Source organism: Mastomys coucha, chromosome X (assembly GCF_008632895.1).
Source record: "Mastomys coucha isolate ucsf_1 chromosome X, UCSF_Mcou_1, whole genome shotgun sequence".
NCBI lineage: Eukaryota > Metazoa > Chordata > Mammalia > Rodentia > Muridae > Mastomys > Mastomys coucha.
In genome coordinates this window covers 13,031,242-13,041,250 of record NC_045030.1, presented here as the reverse complement: position 1 = coordinate 13,041,250, position 10,009 = coordinate 13,031,242, and the positions used below count along the sequence as shown (strand labels likewise).

Here is a 10,009-nt window from a genome sequence, read left to right as displayed (position 1 = left end):
GGTCTCCCACATTCCCGGTTCGTGGAAACCCACGCTAGTAGGAAGCTGCTGGTCGGTATCCTACAATAGACTAGCTTGGCTTCAAATTCTCAGAGATCCACCTGCTTTCTCTGTGCTGGGATTAAAGTTGTACACCATCACACCCAGCTTGAAAACTCTTTCTCATCAAAGTACATATGCACCCAGTTTTTAGCTATACTTGGCAAGCTTTTGAGAGGCAGTGGTATTTCTGAGAGCAATACACTTCTAGCTTTTAAAAGAAAAAAAGCAAAAAGCAAAAATGCATTGTAAATAAAGTTGAACTCTCTGACTTATTTCCTTCTTGTCAATTTGTCAAAGAATATATTTTCTGCTTTATGGCTACCTACATTAGTATTTTTCTTTCAAGAGCATTCTGGTGAATTTTTTCTTTGAACACTTGCTTTCATTCCTCTGTTCTTTTTTTAATTTAATTTTTATTTTTTGAGAATTTCATATATGAAATTTACACAATTTTTACACCTTCTTGTTACCCTCAAATTACTCCTGTGTTCTCCCCATACTCTGTCTTTCAATTTCATACCTCATCTTTGGTAACTTCCATTGTTACATGTAGACACAGTCACAGATGCAGACACAGACACATACACACTCACTCACACAATCTTGTGAGTCTACAATGCTGCCCTTATGTACATGTGTTTAGTGCTTACCACTTGGGGTTAGATAACTTTTCAGGGGAGAGTCCCTGAAGAAGACTGTTTTTTCCTCTCCAGTAGCCATCAATTGCCTTTTATTATTTATTTAGGGATGGGCACTTGTAAACTTTCCCTTACTTCTGTGGGCTAGTGTTGTCATGAAGCAGGTCTTGTTTAGGTAATCATACCATTGAGAGTCCATAGGTGCAGCATCCCAGTCATGTTTAGAAGACACTATCTAGTAGCATGTGTCTTGGTTTTCTGACTTTCACAATATTTCTACCTTCTCTTTCAAGATGTTCCTTGATCTTTAACTGCAATAGTGACAATAATAGTTTGAAGCTAACCAACAGCTATCTAACTAAGGCCTGCTCACAAGAGGGAATTAATGCCTGGTACTATAAACCTAACCTATTGCCTATGGCTGGTGAGGTCATAGAGGAGAGCCTATTGCTGCCATTTTCCTAAACCAGTATAATTTCTAACTATGTCTAAATACTTATCTTTATACCCATAGGTAAGTATAGTTCTCAGCCCTCTCCTCAATAAAGAAGCTTCTTTGTGTAGCAGATGGGGACTATTACAAAAATCTACAACTGGCCAAAATGCAAAGGATAAGTGACTATAGGGGTGCCCAGACCCAATGGGTAGATTATACTGGGACCCATATATACCTGAAGCTTATCCCTTTATTCCATTTATCCCCAGCCAAGGTTTCAGATAAGTATTAACTTTGACTTTTTTCCCTTCACAGTGTTTCCAATTGTATACTCTTACTTTGGGGATAAAATAAAAGTGGTTCCATGCTCTATATAAAACTTTTGTCTTCTGGTGGATAAACTTGTATAGTTTACTTTGACATGCACCTAGTCTTTCTTCCCTTTCATTTCTGAGTACAAGATAAAGAATGGGGAAAAAGGTTCTGAAAGTGCACTTTATTGCTTTTATAATTGACATTTTACATGATCTTTTCCCACCACCCAGTTATAGGAATGCAAGTAATTGACAGGTTTTTCCGCAAAGGTGTAGGCATAGGGTGAACTTAGAATACTGTTGAAACAATTATTCTAGGAGTAACTATGAACATTAGAGCTTAAATCATGGCTTATTAAATTTGAACCATGAATCTGTTCACTGGCTAACAGTTTTCCTTTAAAGGTGGTAATTTTTATGCATCTCTGAAATTCCATTTCTGAAACACACCTGTACTTTTAGAAATTAACTATGTGAACCCTGCATAATTATGGCATCCATGAAAAATTGGTGTTGGTTGCTATTTATATGTTCTTTGACTAACTTTGTAATATTCAATCCTAAATAGTTTTACTGGAAGCCAAATTGCAGTGAGCTCACATATCATTGCTGAACGTTACCAGTAAGAAAGTAACTGCCTGGGGCTGGAAAGATGGTTCATGACCCTTACTGCTCTTTTAAAGGACCTGGCTTAGGTCCCAGCACCCTCATCTGGTAGTAAGAGTAACTTTCTGTTACTCCAGTTCTGGTGAATCTTATAACCTTCTTCTGGCCTCTATAGGCACTGGGCACATATGTAGCATACATAAAATGCATACAAGGAAAACACTCATACATATAAAAAGATAAGTAAATAAATACAATTTAAAAGAAAGTGCACACCTATTATTTGATTCCAGCCTTATGTTCTGCCCCGCTTGCTCCAGCATAATACACTGTAGCTGTCTTCAAACAGCATCAGAAGAAGGTGTTAGATCTCATTACAGATGATTGTGAGCCATCATGTGGTTGCTGGGATCCGAACTCTGGACCTTCGGAAGAGCAGTCAGTGCTCTTACCGGCTGAGCCATCTCACCAGCCTGAATTGTTCAGATTTTAGATGCTATGGCTGCACTGGTTAGGTCTTGCATGAGGGAATTTATTTTTTTTCACCCAAGGTAATCATTGAAAGTGTCTAGCAGAGAGCTATGATTTGACATCCTCCATAGCTTAGGGAATGAGTTCTTCTGTTCTGAAAAAGGATCTTAGGCAGTCCTTCATAGTGTCCACAATTACAGCCAGTTAATGAAGAGGTTGCTATGGCAATTACCTCAGCCCAGGGGATTGGTGGAAGGGGAGAAGGAATGCCATCCTCACTAACCATTTGGAATGGCACCATTAGAACATCTAGTGGTAAATTGTAGTCACTTGAGAGCAGTTTCCTTTTCTCACATTTATTCTGGAATATTTGTTCCCTGTACAGTTGGTAGCAAAGGAATGAAGCTCCTCCTTACTCTCTAAGTAGGACACCATGTTAGTTAAGAATGTTCACCTGGGGCTAGAGAGATCTGATAAAAAAGAATGTTCGATAAACGTTTCTCTTTCTATAGAACTTCACAATGGAAATTATCTGAGAGTCTACTTCTGATGATTGTCTTAAAGGAAACCTAGTGAGAAAGACTTTTTTTTAACATATGTCTAAGATGCCATGTGTTTCAGTTTTCTTGGGAGAGTACTGATTTATGCCATTGTTCCAACATAATTATGAATTATACAATTTTATCTTAAATACTCAGGCTGATTATATGGTGACCTTGTAAACACTAGATAGAATGTGATTGTCCACAAGAATATTATGCTGCAAGATAACAATCCTGAAAGACCAAATTAGCATTTATTCCCAAGTTATTGTCATTGATGCAAACATTTTTAGAACTCTGCTGTTGGAAATGTTGTTAGGATTTGTATATAAAATATTCATAAGAGCTAACACTTCCTTTGCATTCTGTCTCATTCTGTCTTCTCACCAGTCTCTCATGCTTCTTTCCTCCATTGTAAGAAACACTGGTGTTATTCCCCATATGTGGGGCAGTGGTCTGTTCAGGCAGCCTGGGCCCAGTCGAGTATAAGTCTAGAACCTCGGAGCTCCAGTGGGCAATATTTCTGCGTGCAAGGGTGGCATGTTTCAGTCCCAACCTGCAAAGACCACCCCAGCAGGAGAGGTGTGTGATATTGGTCAAGCCCTCTTACATGCAAATAAAGACTCTCAGCCCAAACCAATGAGAGATAGCTGCTGTCGAAATCTGAATGACCCCTCAAAACTATATATATCCTATCCAGGGAAGTAAAAGCAGTGAAAGATCTACTCAGAAGAGCTGTAATACTTAGGAAGAGGTCTACTCTGCAGAAACGTGGCCTGAAGCTGCTCTGCACTCTTTACTGGCTAGTTAGCCTCTTGTTGGCCCAGCCCGACCCGACTCAGTGCAGGGAATCATGGAGAAACAGAGTGGCCTGGAAGACACAGCAGAGATGGCCCACCCGTGCTCGCTTCCCTTCACTAGGACTCTTACACCAGGTAGGGCCAGAGAGCTCCATGGAAAGCCTTCAGCACTCAGGCACACACCCATACCCATGAGAATTGGCTTTGATTCAGTTTCTTTCCTAAGTCAAAATTTTCTTCCAAGAACGAGAATGTGAGAACTTTTAATACAGAGTATGCCTACAATTTAAACATCTTTCACTCCCTCTTTTCCTTCCACATTTTCTTCCTCTTTTACATAGCATATTAAATAATATAGCAGAAAGAAGGTAATCCCAGCTGTTGTGCACTGAAAGGGTAATTCATAACACCTTTCTTCTCCTGCCTGAAGTCTGCACCAATGGACAAAGACAGAAAAAGCTAGCTGGGAGAGACAAAAACGTTAGTTGCAGGCTTTGGAACACAGGTGGGAAGCAACGGTGTGTTTTCCAGTGGTGAAACGTTACCTTGACATTCTTATCTTGTGCCAATGCAAGAACTAGTAAGGTGACAGTTAACAAAGAGCATGGCCAGGGTAGCTGTCTTCTACTTTTGCCAAATCACTCCTACATTGCTGACTTCTGCCTTTGTGAATTCCTTTGATCACTGATGGGTGAAACAAACTTTGCATGTGGAAAGTTCCGAAAACAGTCAGAACAATACATCAATTAGATTGATTTCACGGTTTCTTAAAATCAATCCCCTTAGCTCTTTCCGATCCCACATCTTTGTCCTCTCCCCTACTTTCCTAACAGTTATATGGTTTGTTGGTGCACACTGACCATTTATCTTAGAGTCTGCATCCCAGGAAACAAGCACAATACTTCTCAAATGCCTTGGCTGCTTATATCACTCTGTTGCTTACATCATTGTTTCTGCTTCCTGAGAGCACCAACTAACATCCATGCCTCATCTTCTAATACTACTGATTGTTTTGGGTAAGGGGACAGGCTGCAGATGCAGCTTCAGCTATGATGATTATGCTGGGCTCTAATACCCAGCTAAGGACCTGGTAGACCAATAAAGCTTCATCAGCAGCTTCTCTTGAGTGTGGTTAGAAAAGAAAGTTTTGTGGGGATGACTTTGATGAATAAGAGAGGATGAATGAGTTTCTCAGGGTTGTGCCACTGTGAACCAGCTAGGTATTGTTCAGAAGCTATAGCTACTTTGGTAATATTACCTGCAAGCACTTTATATGCTCTCTCACCTGTAGATGCCTTTTTACCTACATTGATCCTCCCACTGACTTAAGCCTTCCTAATTACAAAAGCCCCCCAACCTGCATAAATCCCTTTACCTGCCTCTGTCTTCATTTGCATAAGCCCTCCTCCTGCCTCTGCCTTCTTTCCCATCTGCATATAAGCCTTTCTACTTGCCTTTTCCTCTTCATTTGTATAAGCCTTCCACCTGTCTTCCCACCTGCATGACCCCTCCCACCAACATGCCCTCTCACCTGCACTTACCCTTTCACTTGCATATACCTTCTAATCTGTTTACTCTTTTCCCCTATGCACACTTTCCCATAAGCATTTGCTCAACCTGCCTGTTTATTCTCCCTCACTGAAGGTACTCACTCCCTTAGTGCCTTGCCTCCACACACCCTATCTCCTTTACTAGCCTTTCCTTTTTTAATTGCTTCCCAAGATGAGCCCCTTTCTTTACAATATAGGGTAAAACAGCAAAATAGAATGTGTCTTAGCACATAGGATATCGACTGCCTTGTAATAAAAGTATGATCATTCTGCATTAAGATTGTTGAGTCATAAATTAATCCTCTTTGCCATCTCTACTTTCTTCACCATATTCACAGAGCCACTTCTTTTAATCCAGAAAATTGTACCCACTCTTAAATACCATTATTATAATCTGCTCTGTCCTATCTGAAATGAAAATAATTATCATTTCTCTAATAGTCTGAAATGACTTTTTGTCTTCTTACTTTGCCTAGTTGAATTGCTAATGTGCATTCATCTAACATGAAGTAATTTAGCAGCAAAATGGTTTGATAAAACTCCACTATTAAAAATGACTGCTCATGATACAAAGAGTTCAAGGGCTAAAAATAATTTCAGGTATTGTATTGGGGCCTGGGTATAGGCTTTTTCATCTGGACCTAGCTAGAGTAGCAATAAGATGATAAGAGGAAATTTTGTCAGAAAGAAAAAAAATAAAGGAAGGCAAAAATATCCAAATAATCCATCTCTTGAAGAGGCCTTTAAGCATGAAAACATTACTCAGATATCCAAAATCATTTGCTAAGATTTTAGTCAATACAATGAGTGGACAGAAGCATGGACTTCAGGCACTAGGCACTGGAATCTTGGTTGCTGATCAGTGCTTCCTAGCATGAGTGGCAAACCTCTTACACTGGAGATAAGACTTTCAGAAATTCTAAAGACCCTTTGCCTCTCAGAGAATGACAATTTCCTTCTCAGTAATAGAATCGTTTCACCTGTGGTTTTGCTGTCACCAGGTTCTTGTCTTGTCAGGGTTTTGCCCAGCTCTGCTTTCATTGGGCTAGAGCAGGTTTGTTGGAGTTGACTGGACAAATCTCAGGCAGGTTCATCATTCAGTGGATCACATAGTGGTAAGCCAGTGGGGCTTTTGTAACTTAAGGAAGCTGAATGTCCCTGTGTCTTATTCACAGTTCTATTTCTGTGAAGAGATATCATGACCATTGCAACTCTTCTGAAGAAAAACATTTAAGTGGGGACTTGCTTAGAGTTTCAGAGGTTTAGTCCATTATCATCATGGTGGGAAGCTAGGTGGCACACAGGCAGAAACAGTGTTGGAGAAGTAGTTGAGAGCTGCATTCTGTTCCACTGGCCAAGAGACTTGGCACAGGCTCTTAAAACCCCAAAGCTCACTAGTGACTCACTTGTTCCAAAATGGCCACATCTCTGAATCCTTTCAAATAGTGCTACTCCCTGGTAACCAAGCATTCAAGTCTATAAGCCTCTGAGGACCATTCTTATTCAAACTACCACACCCTGGTTTTGTGCTTCTTCTGTCTCTTGTCCATGGCACTTTCACTATTGTAAATGTTGGCTGGAACGGATATGTACATTTAGTCACTGTCACACAACTCTGCTATGTGACGTTTTTCTCTTCTCTCTGCCTGTACAATCACACTCCCACACACTCCTCCTCAACCAGCATTTTTTTTCCAAATTTACATGAATTATAGATTTACATGAAAGGTACAAAGTAGTACAGATTATTTCAGTAGGTGTTCTCATGTTACCATCTTGTGTCAGCAAATTCAGTTATTCAAATCAGGAACATTGCTATCACATGAAGAATCGAACTATTTCTTCCAGGCAAATGGCTTTTTCTACTCCATAATCCCTTAAATGCATTTTCCTACTCTGTCACATGTGATCCTTGTCATATATACTTATTATACATTATTTTATATATATTTTCTCTCTAATCTGTGGCAGTTCTTCAGTCTTGCCTTTTGAGACTGTGAACTTTCTAAACATCTTTCCTTCCTTCCTTCCTTCCTTCCTTTCTTCCTTTCTTCCTTTCTCTCTCTCTCTCTCTCTCTCTCTCTCTCTCTCTCTCTCTCTCTCTCTCTCTCAATAGGGTCTTACTTTGGCTGTCCTGGAACTCACTATGTAGACCAGGCTAGCCGTGAACTCACAGAATTGTCTTGGCTTTGCCTATTCTGTGTTGAGATTAAAGACATACTGCAACAAACCCAGCAGTAACCTGTAAAACTTTTAATGAGAGGTTCTATTACTTTGTAACAGTACTTTTAATTTGGAGTGATTTTTTCCCCCAACAATTAGTATGGAGTTGTGCAGGTTTTGCCAGCACAATATAGAAATTTGCTGTGCCTTTACTAGCATATCACCACAGGGGCACAGGCTGCTCCATTATTTGGTTTAGGAACTGGCTGCCAAGTTTCTTTCCTGCAGGTAAAGCCTTTCCTTTTGACATTGATACAAACTGTAAAGAATTCTTTTGTAACTATGCTAATCCCCATCTTTCCTCAGAATTTCCTCAAAATTTCAGCTACTGATTTTAGCACAGGTAAGTCTTTCCTGTAATAATTATTATTGTTGCATTTGCCATGTAATTTTCCATTTCTCTCATTCTATCCATTTTTATTAATTACTTTGGCTAATTTATTCTTATATATATAATTCACATATATGAATATATATAAGATACATACCCCCCACACAAACAATATATTCTGATTACATACATATATATGTTCTCTTCCCCATACCCTCTTTTTTCTTCCTCGAATTCCAGCCATAGCTACTAGTATTTTATATTCATGACTTTTGGTTTTTTTCTGTGACCCATTTAGTTTAACCTGAACCATCTGTGTGACCACTGGATTGGAACTATCCATTGGAACCTGGTGGTATCATCAATAAATCTCTCAATAGCAAATAGTATAGCAGTGAGGACTAGAGTCCATGTGCCTTTGCTCTATCCTTTGCCTGCTGGTGGGCCCATTCTTGTACACTGAAGACATTTGCAGTTGCTATGACTTTGTGGTTACAATGACTGTGTCTTGCTAAGGACATGACATTTCATAGCCATTCTTCCTATCTTTTGGCTCTCACATGCTGCCCACTCTTTGCTTTCAAAATGTTCCCTAAGCACTGGAGGGCACAATATAAATGTCATGTTTTAAGGCTGACACTCATATGGCACTTATGATGAGGACTCTGGGAAGCCATGAGTGTCTTCAGTCACTGTCACTGTTCACTGCAAAGCTGAGAGAGTAATATGTTTGTAAATTTACACATTCTTTTACATTTGGAATACCTCTGCAGGGGTATGAGAGCTATAAGCCCTTAGCTTACTTACATATGTAGTTATTTATCAACACAGATTTATGGACATTTTATCCCATAGGTTATTATCCATTATTGTTATTTTTTAAACTGTAAACATTGTGATCCTGGGAAATTCTGGTTGGTGCCAGTGTCTTTTTGACATTTCCTTAAAAATGTCTAGATACATAATTTATCTGTTTGTTTATAGATGCTCTGGAATCAACTACTTCTCCAAGAAGCTTCACTCTTTTTCAAAGGAGAACTATATTTTAGAAATCAAGGCCTGGAGAATAATTCTGCTACTTGTTTGTTTATTGTATCTACTGTCAGTAGATAGAGCTAGATAATGCATGTGTCTACTAACCCAGATGCACACACACACACACACACACACACACACACACACACACACACATCTATCTATCTATCTATTGATCGATCAATCCATCTATCTCTCCCCCTCATTTCTTTTCTCTCTCCCCTTCCTTCCTTCCTTCCATCCCTCCTCCTCCTCCTCTTCCTTCTTCTCCTTCTTCTTCAAGGTCTCTCTATGTGGCCTTGGTTGGACTCGAACTCACAATGTAGACCAGGCTGGCCTTGAACTAACAGAGATCTGCCTGCTTCTGCCTCCTAAGTTTTGGGAATAAAAGCATGAGCCACCTGGTTCTACATTTATATTTTGATGTAGCTGGATATATATGTCAAAAGCTGAAAGTTAATTCTGACACCTCTAATTCTAACTCAACTCCACAAGGTTTATTTCAGTGTTTCTCTTATTTGAATTCTGAGGCTGATTAAACATGGCTCTCATCATATAAAGAATATTGTTCTCTGTTTCCCTTGTTGGCTTTCTGAAGGCAAGATGGGTCACCAGAACCTCTACTAGAGTCATCTATAGAAGTTCTGTCAGGGTTCATGCTCTTTCTGTTCTGAATGATCCAGCAACATAGGCTGAATAGGTGCAGTCAGTGTTTCAGTTAGTATATGAAGGACATAGGCTTAATTAAGTTGGACTATGTGATCTTGAATGGCTATTTCAAGACAGAATGAAAGAGATAATATTAAGCTCTGTGCAAGCAAAGCAAAGCAAAACAAAGCAAAACAAAGCATTTAGAACTTAAAAATATATTATTCCAAAATACCCATGGAATGAGTTGCAGAGACAAAGTATAGAGCAGAGACTGAAGGAAGGACATGTAAAAACAATTTCATAGAGTTTGAGCCCCTCTCGCGCACGAGGTACTCGTGTCCTGCTTTCCAGCGCCCGCAGTAAAGATGTC

The 10,009-nt window shown here is 39.5% G+C and overlaps 1 pseudogene; it reads left to right on the top strand.

Moving 5' to 3' along the window:
• The first annotated feature begins 9,591 nt into the window (after nucleotides 1-9,591).
• On the top strand, nucleotides 9,592-9,779 carry LOC116091119 (annotated as a pseudogene).
• Nucleotides 9,780-10,009: the final 230 nt, after the last annotated feature.